Source organism: Petaurus breviceps, unplaced genomic scaffold, assembly GCF_028583685.1.
Source record: "Petaurus breviceps papuanus isolate PSGF00001 unplaced genomic scaffold, PetGlider_PUasm1.0 185, whole genome shotgun sequence".
Lineage (NCBI taxonomy): Eukaryota > Metazoa > Chordata > Mammalia > Diprotodontia > Petauridae > Petaurus > Petaurus breviceps.
The window spans coordinates 13,309,964-13,321,231 of NW_027185797.1; positions in this window are offsets into that span (position 1 = coordinate 13,309,964).

The following is an 11,268-nucleotide window of genomic DNA, read 5'->3' on the forward strand; positions in this document are numbered from 1 at the left end:
CTTTCTTCTTCCCTTCCATCTTTTTTTCTTTCCTTCCATCTTTTTTTCTTTCCTTCTTTCTTTCGGAAGGGGGAAGGCAAGGCAATTGTGGTGGATTGCCCAAGGTCACACAGCTAGTTAAGTGTCAAATGTCTGAGGCTGGATTTGAACTCAGGTCCTCCTGACTACAGGGCCAGCACTCTATTCACTGAGTCACCTAGCAGCCCCATATGATCTTTATATGGTTCCCTGTAACATGCACATAAGACCCTGGAGACCTTTTTCTCATCTCTTTTCTATCTTGTGTGTACCAGTGGAGTAATCTGACTATGCATGTGCTATTTCTGTTGCAGGATACATGACTTATATGACTCCTTTAATACCCTCACACATAATCAGTAATGTATCTATGGTATTTTTTTGTGTGTGTGCAAATGCCACCCCTGATCATTTCATTGAATTTTTATTTAGCTTGTAAAAATAAATTAGTGGCATACATGGATTCCCTTCTTCTTCATACCCTGATGTCCCCCCACCCCCCAAGCCAAAGCTTGTATTTTAAAGCTCTCCTTTTTTGGAAGCATTCTTAACCATGTGGCCTTAGATTCAAGGTAATGATGATTCTTGGTGCCAGGAGCTCTGCGTACTAGAAGTATTACTCAAAATAGGCTAGGGGGAAAAAAAAACATGAAGCTTGTGCTAAATTTGAAAGTTCATGAACACATTTTTCTTCCTCAAAGAAAAGGCGAGATAAAAAAAAAATTAAGCCCAGAAGTCGGCCTGGGACAGAGATTAATTCTAATTAAGGCTCAGAAGAGGGTGACAAGTATATTGATAAATGGCTTTCTTTTTTTTCTTCCTTTCATGGACTGTGCTTGAAGTCAGAAGACTTGCCTAGTAAAGCCTCATTACATAGTATAAAAAATAATAGGACTCTCAGGCAATGGAAATAAAAACTGTCAACAGTAAGAGAGTGATGATTTGAACACTCGTCCTCAGCCTTCTTGGAGTCCTCATGTCTGAACTTAAAATTGACTCTTCTCCACTGGCTCAATGTGATCATGGCCTCTCTGCCTGGCTAATGAGCTAAATTATGTTACTTTGGATGTTTCTACATTGTCCTCTGGAAAGTCCAGAGGCCAATCTTTTGCTGTTGATAAGAAGTTGGATTTCCCATTCTAGTTTCAATGCAATTACTAGGACAGGGAGTCAGTGTGAAGCAATTTTTCTTATTGTTGAGTTTGTTGGGTTTTTGAAGATGTGCAGATGGCACCACAAGAAAGTGGTCTAATGTTCTTGAGCACGGTACTTCAGTGAGTTCTTGTAGCTTTCTGGTGTGGTGGATTGGTAAGCTGGGCACATATACATTGTAAGAGTCTCATTTTCCTTTGAAAATATGCATTCATATAGGGCAAAGATTACTTCCTATCATCCAATTTAGAGGAGTAAAGGCCAGAGATGCCAGCAGCCAAACTAAATTTCACAAACATTTTAACACTTACTACATGTGATCCCCTCAACCCTCCAAAGAAATAAGAAGTGGCCTCTCCTGGTGACCTCCTATTTCACTTTGTCTTCCTGTAATTTATCTTATTCTAAGAGTCAGACTCTTAAATGGACAAGGAGCTGGGTTGGGAGTTAGGAGAGATCAATACCACTGGTTTTCAATGTCACTGACTGTGTGACCATGAACCAGTCACTTACATCGATCAAAAATCAATCAATAAGCATTTCTTACATGCCTACATTGTGCCTATAATTATATTAACATATTGACATAAGGAATAAAATGATCTCTACTTTCATTCCTTATATGTAAAATAGAACTAATACTAATACCTGATTTTGTCTCACAGATGTATCATCTAGTAGTTTTAGAATTGGAAGTAACCTAGAACCCAGCTCATTCAATCCTCTTCCTTTTAGACATGAGGAAACCAATATAGAAAGAGAGTAAGTGAACTTTCCAGGGTCACTCAGCTGTTAAATGTCTGGGGTGGGATTTGAAACCATGTCTCCCCCAAGTTCAATGTGCAATCCACTATATTTTGTTACTTCTTGTTGGGAAGTTTAAATGATGTAGATTTAAGACATAATGTAAATGCCAGTTTTCATGAATAATGTGATAGAATGGAAAGGGCACTAGTTTTGGAATCAAAAGACCAAGGTTAGCATCTTGGCTCTGTTTATTATTACCCATGTGATCTTAGAGAAATAATTTTACCTTTCTGTGCTGCAGTTTTCTCAGTCTTTGAAATAAATGTATTGGATGAGATAATCACCAAAGGTTGAATTTAGATGTGCCTTCCATATCTGAATGTGAGTTCCTTGATGATGAGAATTGAGTGTTTGCCTTTTCTTGTAAGTCCTGACTTTAACAGTGTGCTTGGCACAAAGAAAATGCTTAATTAAGGCTAATTGATTTGTCAATTGAATTTTAGCCATTTGTGGCCATGTCTCGCTTTGATCATGTTACACCATGGCCATGTAGCTCCTTACTTTCATATGAGTGTGTATTTATGTGTGTAAAAATAGAATGAATGTCAGTGAAGCATCCTCTATTGCCATTTCTTTCTGCTTCTTCCTCCCCCACCCACTCACCTATCATATTGGTGGGGTCTTTCTCTAATGTTCTCCTTGGGGCTTACACATGGTACAGCAGAGTGCTCCATCTGGAATAAAGAAGACTCTTCTTCCTGAGTTCAAATTTAACCTCAGACACTTAGTAACTGAGTGACTTAGTTTATCTCAGTTTATTATTCACCTTTAAAATGAGCAGTATAAGGAACTGGCGAAACACTTCAGTATCTTTGCCCAAAACCAAACCAAACCAAACCAAATAAGGTCACAATAAATTGGACATGACTGAAACAATTGAACAACACTAACAAGAGAGCCATATTCATTTTAAAGGACTTTTTAAAATTGATTTTTTATCTGCTTTAACTCCTTTTTATTGAAAAATGACCAGGCAATGTTCTTTTTTTTTTATAAATGCCAATTGCATTTAATTTACAAGCAACCCTCATCCTCATATTCTAAACCTAGGTTCCAGTGTCAAACTATTTAAAATAAGATAGCAAGAGAATGTTTGCCATGGGGTCAGAACAGGTCAAAAGAATGATCCTCAACTCCTCTCATGGTAGTGACACAGGAGAACCTTTAAGTTCTAATAAAAAATATTACCATCGGCATATAGGTTTTATAAGATTTAATGCCTACTGCCTATGTACATATCCATGTCTCCTATATTAAAAACAAAACAAAACAAACAAATAAATCAACAACAGAAAAACCCTTCTTACTTGATCCAATCATCCTATTAAGTTATCTTCCCATATATTTCCTTCCTTTTGAGGTGGAACTCTTTGAGAAAGCCATCTATTATAAGCATTTCCACTTCCTTTCCTCTCACTTTCTTCTTACCAGACTCTGTGTCATGGGCCCGATATGTAAATACAATGAAAGAAACTACCCCTTCTCTAAAGAATCTTCTATTCCTCCCATTGGAGGAATAAAATTATACATATGAGTAAATAGAAAAAAAATATAATAAACAAATGACAGTTAATTTTAGGGGATGAGGCAAGGCATAAGCAGCAGAGACATGAGTTAAGAACTCCAGAAAAGATCCTGGCTTTAGGCATAGTGAGAGAAAAAATTTAATCTTGAAATAGCAGCTGCTCTATTAATTTGAAGGTACATAAATTTAATTTTTAAAAAATGTGGTACCACCATCAAAGTGGGAAAAAAAGTATCATTCTTTTCTGGCAATTGTCCAATATGTACCACCCATCCATATGTAAGGAAGCAAAATTGAGGTCTAGAAATAACCTTAGAGGTGATGCAGTCCACTCTTTGCATTTTATAGATAAAACTAAGACTGAGATGGTAGGACTGGTTTTTATCAAGGTAAGCATTGGAAAGGAGCCTGAAAATTAGGTTCCTTTGTTTCTGTGATCTATCCAATCCACCATACTTCCCCAGAGATTTAGTTGGGTTTAAAGAAAAAGCAGCTTATTTGATTGGGAAGTTATTGGTGAGCTTAATACAAACAGATTCTAACATGAGAGAGAAACAAAGGAAGTTGGAAACATCTGAAGAAAAGGAGTTAGCAGGCACAGACTAACAGAAAGCTTCCTGTGTTTGATGGTTCTTTGATCTCTGATGTGAATGAGTACCCGTTTTTCTTCCTCACTTTTCTGAGAACAAAACATATGTAAGTAAGACAGCCAAGGCTTTTATTGTTCTATTGTCCTCATCCTGTAGTGACAATTCCATTGGAATCAGGAGACATCCTATCACTTTTTTTTTAAATACAGTTGGAGTCTATCAAGAGTTCCATTTAGATCTCTAAGGAACTCTGGGAGGTAATCAGTTCTACTTCAGATTGGCTATCAGATACTATGAGTCTCACTACTCCCTCCCATCTCCTCAAGTCACTGTGTATTTTGAAAAATAAATTTTGTATTTATATATTTGTAGATATTGTTTTCGCCCTGATAGAATTAAGCTTCTTGAGGATAAGTACTATTTTACTTTATTTTTGTATTCCCAGGGCCTAGCCTAGTGCCTGGTACATTGTAGACACAAAATATACTTGTTCAATTAAAGAACATAGGAGATGGAACCCCAAATCACCCTTCTCTTTCAGGAGCTGATTGAGAGATACTCTTAGAATATAATCAAGGATATCACATCAGCTCCTACAAGCATTTCATTTTTTAAAGATAATAGCTTTCTTTTATTTAAATGTTACTTTCACTTTCAAATACATCCCTCCCCACTGTCTGATCTAAAAAGCCATCCAAAGAATTAAAAAAAAATCAATTTCATCAAGCTAACCAATGCATCAGTGAAGTCTGACAGTATATAAAATATCCCAAACCCAGAGGCCTCCCCTGACCCCCACCTATGAATGAAGGAAAAGTGGTTAATTTTCTTTGGTTACAAGTTTGGTTATAATAATTACAGCACCCAATTCAGTAGGAGTTTCTTTGTTCTTTCCATTTGCATCCTTGTAAGCTTTGAGCAGTATCAGTCTCATATCCAATGACATTTATGAAACTCTATGCATTTCTATAGCTGTTGCCTATACAGTTTTCCAGGGCAGCTGGATCAGCAGAGAGGTCTGGGCCTGGATTTGGGAGCAGCTAGGTTCAAATCTGACCTCAAATACTTACTAGCTGTGTGACCCACCACAAGTCACTCAACTCCTTTTACCTTAGTTTTCTCTTTGTAAAAATGGATTGGAGAAGGAAAGACAAACCACTCTACTCTCTTTGCCAAGAAAACCCTGCATTGGGGGTGGGGGGTGGGGGGAAGGGGAGCTCACTTAGAGTTGGATGTGAAATGAATGAACAACAATAAAAATATTGTTCTCCTGCTTCTGCATACTTCACCTTACCTTAGTCCTTATAAGTCTGTCCATATGTCCCTGAACTTACCATGCCATATAGCTCACTACAGAAGAATATTCTATGGCATTCATGTACCATAATTTGCTCATAGGTGCCCTAATCTATGGACATCTCGCTTTATTTCTACTTGTTTGCATTGCAAGTGCTTCTGTGGATGTCTTGGTGGAAGTGGGACTTTTCTTCCTGATTTTGACATAGCAGAAATTTTTTTTCAAAGTCAGAATATTAGCCAAACACAAACCCTGAATTGGCTCCAAACTAAACAGCTCAAAGCACACACCAGACAGTGATCCACTGGGAGTTTTTTGGACATTGAATAGAGTGTCTTCAGATTGACTAATAGCAGAACCTGCTGCTGTAACTAGCGTTTGCCCACCTGGGCACTTCAGAGCCTGATGACTTTCTAGTCACCATTTCCAATTGTATCTTCCTTTTATTGCCTACATTATTTGCCAATTTCCAGAGTATTAATGACATAGCTAAGCTCTTCCCCTTTTAAATAGGAATTAGAACAAAGAAGCTAACTTTAGAAACCGAATTTTCACATTCTCACCCTCTCCCAGACTAAATAATTTTAAACACAAGGACAGGGGAAGGAAACAGACATGCCCTCCCCCCAAAACACCCTCACTTCATTCTCTTTACAAATTAGTGTGAAATCAGGTTTCCTTCTAGATCGTCAGAATAAGGGAGTGTAAAGCACTTGGTTCTGAAATTATCCTTATAGTCTTTTCTTAGAACTCTGGGAAAGGTGGGAGGGGAGAATTATTTCAGTTCACTGAGCATGTCTATTTAAAAAAAAATGTTCATTCTCCCATTTATGATTAAACTATTGTTTTTATAACAGCCTGGTCACTAATACTCTTCCAAGTAAAAGACTTTCTTTTTGATTTGAATGTGTGTATATGTTTAAGAGAAAGAATTCTAAAAGCTTATTAATCTTCTTGCTTTTCTAAAAAAAAAAAAACCAGAAGATTTCTTTCTCAAAATATCTCAGTTTTGATAACAAACTAAAAGCAACCATTTACTTTTTCTAATATTTCTAATCTTAGACCCCCTCATGGGGACTGGAATATGCCTAGACACAGACCCCAATTATGTGATCCCTGCATGTGAGGCCCTTTTTTTAATAGGTGTGGACTGACCTATGAGGGAGAGGGAAGTTCTTTGAATATTTGTAGATATTACCCCTTTGGTCATAGCCTAAGAATATCACATAGAAAGGTTTGGAAATCAGGTTTTCATCCATGAGTACCTGAGAGGTTTGTATTGTGTGGTGAAGGAAAGCTTTCTAATACTTTCTAGAGCTAGAAAAAAAAAATTGCTGAGCTGGAATTAAGTAGGTAGACAAAAGAGCTGGACTGTTATGATGTTGTTATCTTTTCTTTTTGTTTTTTAGGTGCAAGACTGCTTAGGGCTGATCTTGAGGTAGGGGGTGTGTGTTGGGAAGTGTAGAAGCAGCCCTTTCTCTCACCTTGCCATAGTGACTGTGGACACATGATCACATCTATCACTGCTTCTTCTCTCCTTATCTTAAATGAACAAATTTTCTGAGATCAAATAGTTCAGACCTTGAATTTCCAGTAAACCTTGTGAGTTTAGGAGATATAGGGACCCCTTCAGAGGTCTCACTGGCAGCTGGAGCTGAAAGGAGCGGGAAGAATAGGCAAAAGAAACAGAACTGATTTGCGGGGGGGATGATTGATTTGAGGATAGCGCAGCTTTACAGAGCATTGACCTTGATGATGGAGAGAAATGGCAGCTGTGGTCCCCAGAAAGACACTGATTTGGGGAGCCTAGCAAAAGAGTGATACCTAAGTAGAATTTGGTGACTGCTCCAGGAAAGAAGAAAAGGACAGTTTGGTGTAAGAAGTGGGAGATCCCTCTGTCACATGTGTTCTCTGTTTAAGTACCTCACAACCTTTTTATCCTAAATGTAACCCTTCTTTCCTTATGGATGCCATGTGTATTTGTCGAGGAATGTGCTCCAGGTTTTGGGAGAAACGTTTTCTATCAAGTATACTATTTAAATTATTCTCTATAAATCCCTTTATTAAAAAGAAAGCTATCTGAGATGACTATTGATTTTGTATTGGGAATACATAACTGGGGGGTTCAGCGCCAACAGGACTAGAACCATCATTTCTCAGATTAGTCTTAATCTTAAATTAAATCTTAAAATCCATCCACTGGCCAGTCAATAAGTATGGATTAAGCATTTATTTTATTTTTTATTTATTAGACATTTATTACACTTCGTATATGTCAGGAACTGTGCAAGTGCTGGCTTTAGCAGCAACCTCAATGGCATGCCCAGGATGGCTGCTAGCACAGGTTCTTAGATCTGCTTTACTAGGAAAGATAGCTGTTTAAAGGGTCAAAAATCTTTTTTAATTACATTCACTGGTTCGGAGGAAAAGTCAGCACCCTGAACTTCAGAGAAAATCCAAACAAAAGAAAACAGAGAAAATACAATCAGAGAAATAAAGAAAAACAGACAGGACTTCTGTCTGAGAAATTAGCACAGATCAACAGATAAATCCAATTGTCTGACCAAGCCGATATATACATAGCTACCAGAGAAAGAAGCACCAACATCAAGGTTATTCAAAACCAGGGGGCTCCTTAACACCTATGCAGAGTCTCATCTGGTCTAATAACAAGAACACTCTTCCAATGAGTGAGCCGCCAAAGCAAAATGCTGACCTTGGAGCATATGTACCCTTTTTAGAGCCAGAGGGCATCACAACTCTTGTAACTTATTGCCTAATTACAATTTAACAAAAGGTGTGAAAGCCTTCCTACAAGCAAGTCTCCCCTAAAGAAGCTTTATTTACTTAATGGGGATCCGTGTGAGATCTATTAATAGGTAGGGAAGGTGTTATATCCCATTAATGTTATAGATACTAAGAAACTGGGTAAAATACACACCCTACCCTCATGGAGCTCACAGTGTAAAAGGGGGAACAATATGCGTATAATCACATACAAACACTTTATATATAGGATAAAAGACAACAGTGTAGAATTGAACTAGTTTACCAAGGGGTTGAAATGGGAAAAGAAGGAAATTGTTGAGGACTGAAGGATCAAGGGGTTGGAGATGATGGAGTGGATAAAGAGAATAGAATCTTGATAGACTAGTCAGAACACTGTCTGGTTGCTTTGTCCTATGAAAACAACTATTTAATTATTGAAGAGGTCCCCAAAAGAGCATGCATCTTCTTTAGAGACATGATCAGGAAGGGGTTAAAGAGAAGCAAGGCACAAAGAACATACAGAAGAAGGATTTGTCTGGACATGTGTGGCCCTGACCCCAGTAAACCTGTTTCAATGATACTCTGTACTTTTTCTAGGACAGGAAGTGCATTGTACTCCCAAGTAGTTCTGCAAACAGTAACAGGGAAACTCTCACCCTAACCCCCATTAATAAAAGATGATGAAAGACTCCCTTTAGTGTGTTATGGCATTGGGATCTCCAATGATGAGGAAAAAAGTGAACCACTGTTCATCTAATGGTTATGTCTTCTATTTCAAAAATTTCCTCAGTATGGCAGACTAAATTAGGATTGAGGGTTGGGTTTGGAATTGATAGAGAAGGGAGTCTAAAGTATGTTCAGTAGTGACCAAGAAGGCACCTTAGTGAAGTGAAATGAACCTTGGGTCAGAACTTGAGATGTCCAAGTGCTAGCTCTGAAGCTAGCTATGCAATTTGGGGCAATTTCCTGCACCTCTCAAACTCTATTTCTTTATTTGTAAGATGGAGGGAGTGGAAAGGTAGATGGTATCTAAGAAAGGTTCCTTCCAATTTCAGAAACTCTAAAATTTTAATTACATATGATATTTGAAAAGTATTAAGAACTTTCAAATGAATTTAATCTTTTGGGCAAGCAAGCTATGATGCTTGTATAAATTTCTAGACTTGAAAATCACTATTTGATTACTTTGATTCAAGAAAAAAGGTACATTGATGTTTAGAACTCATTTTTTTTAAATAAATTTTACCCTCAATGACATTTACCCAAAACAACACATTTTCTGCCTCACAACTTAGCTGTTAATAAATGAATATGAAGAACAAAGAAAATCAAAAGAATAGATACTTTCTCTCAATATACTCATTTACATTTAAAAAAGAGAAATTTGCAAATTTTTGCTTTTTTTTAATACATTCTTAATAATTTTTAAAATGCTAATTCTCTCAGTCGCTTTCTCCATCTTCTCACTTCTGGTTGCACTGATTATCTGTATTTACTACCATGGATAGCTCTCCCTTAAAATTTAAAACATTTACAAGACCCTATATTACTCAAGGGCAAGGATAATCCATCAAAGTATAAATGAGAGCCCCAGTGATATGTTCTCCCATCAACAATCATCGTAATTATTGTTATAGATACAGGTGATTACTAAGAATGCAAAAGCAAAAGTAAAATGAGTCACAGACCTCAAGCACCTTACGTTGTAGGGAGGGGAGAAGGCATGTACATATATAGGTATATAGAAAAGAGATGTGAGATGATGGGAGGTGGGAAGGGGGAGCATACTAGAATCTGAAGGGATCATGAAAGAAGTGGCATTTAAGTTGAGCCTTGAAGAAAACTAGATATTCTGAGAGACTGAGGTAGGGAAGGAAAGTTTTGCAAGTTGGGTGAAGGGAGGAAAGGAAGTGAATGCTTCCCATCATACACTGCACCTAATAGTGTAGGTACTTGATCCATACATAAAGGTACCAATGTGCTCATCCATTCATTCGCTCAGAGGTGTGGAAATCATCTTGAATTTATTGACCAGGGGAGCAAGGTTCACAGATGACAAAACTTTTGAACTGAGAGAATGTTTAGAAGTCATTAAGAAGTAAACAACATGGGGCAGCCAGGTGGCTCAGTGAGTAAGAGCACCAGCTCCAGTGTCAGGATGACCTGGGGATCAAATCCAGGCTCAGATACTTCGTACCACACCCAGAAATAACTGGCTGTGTAACCTTGAGCAAATTACTTAACCCCAATTGCTTAAAAAAAAAAAGTGAACAACAATAAATAAATCTGAGATTCAGAGAAGTTAATAAGTTACCTAAGTCAATTCACAGGTAGTGAGTGATGGGATTTGTATTAGACCCTGATTTCTTGCATTCTGATCTACAGTCTTTTCCACCCTGAAACCCTAGTTTTTCTTGTACTATGAAAGGCAAATCAGTTGCTTATTAAAACACCAATAAAAGTTGGTCATGAAAATGGTACAATGGATCAAGTGTTGAATTTGTTATTAAGAAGGCAAATCTTACCTCTGACATTTACTAGCTGTGTGGCCTTGGACATTTAACCTTCCTTAACCTCAGCCTCATGTGTAAAATGGGGACAATAATAGCATCTCCCTCACATGGCTGTTGTGAAGGCAAAATGATTGACATTCCATTGGGAAGCACTTTGCAAACCTTGAAGTTGTATATGAAGTCTGGCCATGATCTGGTGTGCTATGTTACATATATGGCTAAGGTATATTATATATTACATTATATAATACACATTATAGAGTGTTGTATTTAGTTGCATTATTTTTTGCCGTCATGCTGTAACATGCTATGTTTTGTTATGTTGTGTTGAGATGTATTGTGATATGAGGGCATGCCATGTTGTATTGTGTCATGACATTGTGATGTGATATGATATCATGCAGTAGATTTTGAAAGGCAACATGACAGAGTACTGGGAAGACTTGCCTTAGAGTAAAAAAGGCCTGCGTTATGTCCTGATGAAAATTTTCCATCTTTTTTATGCCTCATTTCATCTAGTGGCATTGAGCTAGCCTGAACCCTGACGCAGCAAGAGCAGGAAGGAATGTCACGTGTCCTCAGATAGGTCGAATCACA